We start from the raw sequence: 6,000 nt of genomic DNA, 5'->3' as shown, positions 1-6,000 counted from the left end.
CACCCGATATGACCAAATTGGCAACAAAAAAAAACGAAGACAATTTTTAGACATTGTTTCCGATTTGGGGTTCAATTTTAGGAACCAAAACCCCCATGAATTGGAGTCACCAGCACCATCATATTACACGTTTCAATTTTTAGGAATGAACACATGTTTCTTAATTATGAAACATCCCAAAAATACGACCCGAAAATTTCATTTTTAATATAACAAAGATCATAAAACTAAGTATCACATAAAAAAACCATACATTGCGTATCTCAAAACCATAATAAAACACTGTGAGAAAAACTGTATCACAACTGTATCCAAACATATCTAAGAAACTGAATCAACTCCCAGGACAAAAACTGAAGCGGTGGTGTGTGCGATGCCATCATTCCGAGCTCTTCTCTTTACTTGCGGAAGTACCTGAAACCAAAACTGAAACTGTAAGCACGAAGCTTAGTGAGCTCCCCCAAACTACCACATACCATATAATAACAAATAAAGCACATACTGGGCCTTGCCCACTGCATCGGACCGACGTCCAGAACTAACTGCATCGGACCGAAGTCCGGAACTGACTGCATCGGACTAGTCCGGAACTAACTGCATCGGACCGAAGTCCGGAACTGACTGGGACCTTGTCCCCTGCATCGGACCGGAGTCCGGAACTGGCTGCATCGGACCGAAGTCCGGAACTGACTGGGACCTTGTCCCCTGCATCGGACCGGAGTCCGGAACTGGCTGCATCGGACTGAAGTCCGGAACTGACTGGGACCTTGTCCCCTGCATCGGACCGGAGTCCAGAACTAGCTGCATCGGACCGAAATCCGGAACTGTATGAACATAACATAACATAAACACGTATCTGCTAACATAAAACATATACTGCATCGGACCGAAGTCCGGAACACATAACACATAGACATGCCTGAATCACAAAGACATCAAGCACCCTGAACTACTGCTTCGGACCGAAGTCAGGAACTAACTGCTAGCTAAACGGGTCGGCATTGTGGCCGTAGACCCGTTCCTACTGGTAGGAAACTCACCTCGTGAACTAGCTGCTGAGTGTATGGCTCTGGAAGCTATCTGCTGCTACTCCGGTATCTCCCTGGCTACAATTCCATAAACACACTCAATCAAATACTAATCACTATATTGGGGTAAAATGACTCTTTTACCCCTGGTCAAAGTCAACTCTCCCGGTCAAAGTCAACCTACAGTTGACTTGACTCGCCGAGTTGGGCCACCAACTCGCCGAGTCCCTATTCTCACTTCTCAACCCTACTCGCTGCTACTCGTCGAGTATGGCATCAACTCGACGAGTTTCCTTTCGATTCTAGAACTCAGTCTATCTGCATCCGACTCGCCGAGTCGTATGAACAACTCAACGAGTTGTTCTTGAGCTAAGAAGATTGCCTTGGACTCGCCAAGTTGTATGAACAACTCATCGAGTCCCTCCATTACTGAGTCTGACCTCCAGCTCACTGAGTCCACTCTACTACTCACTGGTCCCCACTCGTCATCACTCAAAAGGGGAAAAATCGGGGACTTGCGACTCGACTCGCCGAGTCGCATGCATGCAACTATTATACACTCGATTCTGCTTGAATCCAGTGCGTAAAACTTATAGATCTGGGCTCCCTAAGCTCGATTAACACGTAAATATTCTATCTTTACGTGCCCATATGCACCCATGAAGATTAAAAGGCTCAAAAAGCATAATAAAGGCTAGATCTAGGGTTCTCAAGCAAAGAAGCTTCGAAAAGGCACTAGATCAGGGCTCTAAAACTCCTGAATGAACAGATCTAGGGATATCTCGACCCAACAAGGCATCCATACAACCATAAAGCTTGGAAAATACATTAAACTAGCCTTAGAGGTGTTCTAATGGAGGTTTTAAGCACAAAACAAAATAATTATGAGACATACCTCAATGAACTCTGACTTAGGCCTTGGATCTTTGCTCTACACTTCCTCTTTTTGGTCCTTTCTTCTTTTCTTCTTCAATCCTTCAAGAATCCACACAAAAACACTTTAATCATACAAGAAATGGTTTAGGGTTTCTCACAAGCTCTCTGAGGGTGAAGGAGGCGAGTTTGGGGCACATAACATTGCTTAAATAGTGAGCAAACCCGGGGATTTAGGGTTTCTTCCTGGCAGGCGGACTCGCCGAGTCCCGAATATGGACTCATCGAGTCGCCGACTTACACGTGCTCGAAATCCCGTCTCTACTCGACGAGTCGGGCTATAGACTCGCCGAGTTCCTCTTGAAAACTTCTAAATAAATAACATGGAAACAACATACCAGAGACGGGTCATTACAATTCTCCCCCACTTGACTCAGACTTCGTCCTCGAAGTCTGCTACGGCTAAATCTGTAAATAACTTCGGGTAGTGCTCTCTCATCTCCTCCTCAGCCTCCCACGTCCACTCAGACCCCTTCTGGTGCTGCCACTGCACCTTCACTAACTGAATTACCTTTTTCCTCAAGGTCTTTGTCTTCCGGTCCAGAATCACGACCGGCCTCTCAATATAATTTAGGCTGCTATCAACCTGAATATCTTCTAAGGGAACAACTGCTGACTCATCCACCAAACACTTCCTCAACTGAGACACATGGAAAGTGTTGTGGATCTGGCTAAGCTCTGCCGGGAGATCTAACCGATAAGCAACCCGACCCACTCGGGCCAAAACCCTGAAAGGACCAATGAACCTGGGGCCCAACTTGCCCCTCTTACGAAACCTGATGACACCCTTCCAAGGTGAGACCTTCAGAAGGACCATATCGCCCACCCGGAACTCCAAGTCTGAACGCCTCCTGTCGGCGTAGCTCTTCTGCCGACTCTGCGCAGTCTGCAGTCTACTACGAACCTGCTGAATCAACTCGGTCGTCTTGAGCACCACCTCTGTGCTCCCAATGACTCGCTGACCGACTTCGCCCCAACAAATCGGGGTCCTGCACTTCCTCCCATAAAGCGTCTCAAAGGGAGGTCGATCAATGCTCGCATGATAACTGTTGTTATACGAAAATTCCGCTAACGGAAGATACGTATCCCAACTGCCACCGAAGTCTAGGACACATGCCCGGAGCATGTCCTCGAGAGTCTGAATCGTCCTCTCGCTCTGTCCGTCCGTCTGAGGGTGGAAAGCGGTGCTGAAATGGAGATGAGTACCCATCTCGTCGTGAAACCCCTTCCAGAATCTGGATGTAAAACGGACGTCTCGGTCTGACACCACCGATACCTGCACTCCATGACGTTCCACTACCTCCCGCACATAGATATCGGCTAACTTTTCCGCCGATATGCTCTTCTGGATCGGTATTGAATGAGCATTCTTCGTCAACCGATCCACTATTACCCAAATCGAATCTACCCCACGTGCGGTCCTGGGAAGCTTGGTGATAAAATCCATGGTGATGTCCTCTCATTTCCACACGGGAATGTCTAACGGCTGCATCTTGCCGTGAGGCCTCTGGTTTTCTGCCTTGACCTTCCTGCAGGTCAGGCACCTCTCTACATACCAGGCGACATCCCGCTTCATGCAGGGCCACCAGTAATCAGGTCGAAGATCTCTATACATCTTCGTCGCCCCTGGGTGGATAGAAAATCGAGACTTATGAGCCTCGTCCATCAACACCTGCCGTACTGCGCCCCAGTACGGTACCCACACTCTCCCATGAAGGGTCAACAACCCCCGACTATCATAATCAAACGAAGCTACTCAGCCCACTATCCTCTCACACTTTTGCCTCTCCTCCTTGAGGCCCTCAACCTGAACCTCCGTGATCCGTTCCAACAACAAAGTAATCACTGTCATCCTCAGGCATAAGTCTCTGATAGGGGCTGCCGTCACCTTGCGGCTTAGGGCGTCGGCCACTACGTTGGCCTTCCCTGGATGGTAAAGGATTTCACAATCATAATCCTTCAGCACATCCAGCCACCTCCTCTGTCTCATGTTTAGACTCGGTTGATCCATAAGGTACCTCAAACTCTTGTGATCCGTGTAGATGGTACAACGGACCCCATAAAGGTAATGTCTCCAAATCTTGAGGGCAAACACAACCGCCCCCAGCTCTAAATCATGGGTAGGATAGTTAGCTTCGTGAGGCTTCAACTGTCTCGAGGCGTAAGCTATCACATGGCCTCGCTGCATCAATACTGCTCCCATACCTGTGATTGAGGCATCACAGTAGACTACAAAATCCTCTACTCCCTCTGGAAGGGTAAGGATCGGAGCCTCGCACAACCTCTGCCTGAGGGTCTCAAACGCTGCCTGCTGCTCAGGCCCCCAACGAAACACCACCGACTTCTTGGTCAGTCGGGTGAGCGGCACTGCTATCTTGGAGAAATCCTGAATGAATCTCCGGTAATACCCTGTCAACCCTAGGAAGCTCCGAATCTCGGATGGAGACTTTGGGACCTCCCACCGCATCACGGCCTCTATCTTGGCCGGATCTACTAAAATACCCTTCTGGTTGACGAGGTGACCAAGGAACTGCACCTCGCGCAACCAGAACTCGCACTTGGAGAACTTTGCGAAAAGTCTCTCCCTCCTCAAAACTTCTAGCACCTCCCTCAGGTGCTCCTCGTGCTGCTCCTGCGTCTTGGAATACACCAAGATATCATCTATAAATACTATCACATATCGGTCCAGCATCGGCCTGCACACACGATTCATGAGGTCCATGAACGCGGTTGGAGTGTTGGTGAGCCCAAATGGCATCACCATAAACTCATAATGACCATACCTGGTCCTGAAAGCAATCTTCTGCACATCCTCATTTCTGACTCACATCTGATGATACCCGGAACGTAAATCGATCTTGGAAAACCAAGACGCTCCCTGAAGCCGGTCAAACAACTCATCTATCCTCGGGAGTGGGTAACGGTTCTTCACCGTTACCTTATTCAACTCCCGGTAATCTATACACATACGGTGCGATCCGTCCTTTTTCTTCACAAACAAAATCGGAGCTCCCCAAGGCGAACTACTCGGTCTGATGAAACCCTTGTCTAGCAGCTCCTACAACTGCATAGACAACTCCTGCATCTCATGGGGAGCTAACCAATACGGTGCCTTAGCTATCGGCGCCGCACCCGGAATCAAATCAATCTTGAACTCGACCTGTCTCTCTGGAGGTATTCCAGGCAAATCCTCCGGGAATACATCAGGGTAGTCTCGCACTACCAGAACGTCATCTACTGCCACCTTACCCTTCTCCCGGGCATCCGAAACATAAGCTATATATCCGGCGCAACCCTGCTGAAAATAGCGCCTCGCTCTCGCGGCTGAACAAAGAGCTGGTCCGCGTTGTGGCCTCTCGCCCTAAATTACTAACTCTCCCCCACTGGGAGTGCGAACCCTCACTAGCTGCAGCTCGCAATCAATCACCGCCCCATTGGGACTCAACCAATCCATGCCCACTATAACCTTATTCCCTCGCAGGGGAATAGGGACCAAGTCCACCGGAAACTGCTCGTCGAACAACTGAAGAGAACATCCTCTATGCACTTTGGCGACCCTCACGGTCCTGTCATCTGCTATCTTGACCTCTAGTGGACAATCCAGCTCCCCTGGAGCTCTGCTAAATCTCTTGCTAAGCGCTAGCGATACAAACGATCGGGTAGCCCTCGAATCAAATAATATTGTAGCAGAAATGTCGTTCACAGAGAACGACCCTATACAAAACATATAACCATAAGCAATAATCAATAATAATATAGAGATGAAGGGAAGATACATACCCGTCACCATATCAGGAGTCGCTCGTGCCTCCTCTGCTGTCATCTGAAAAGCTCTACTCTTCGCCACTGGTGCCTCGGCTCGGCTCTGCCGGCCATCTGTAATCCTCAAAGTAGCAGGGGCAGGTGCAATCACCTTCCCTGCTGCAGCTAAACTCGGACACTGGGACTTTTTATGTCCCCTCAGATTGCACTGAAAGAAAATCAGATCTGATGCTGCAATGGCGGTAGCAGGGGTCGTACAATCCCTGCTCAAATGCCC

This window comes from Lactuca serriola, chromosome 4, assembly GCF_051521515.1.
Source record: "Lactuca serriola cultivar US96UC23 chromosome 4, Lser_US96UC23_V15, whole genome shotgun sequence".
NCBI classification, from domain to species: domain Eukaryota; kingdom Viridiplantae; phylum Streptophyta; class Magnoliopsida; order Asterales; family Asteraceae; genus Lactuca; species Lactuca serriola.
The sequence above is the reverse complement of the archived record's forward strand: the minus strand, read 5'-3'. Positions refer to the sequence as shown.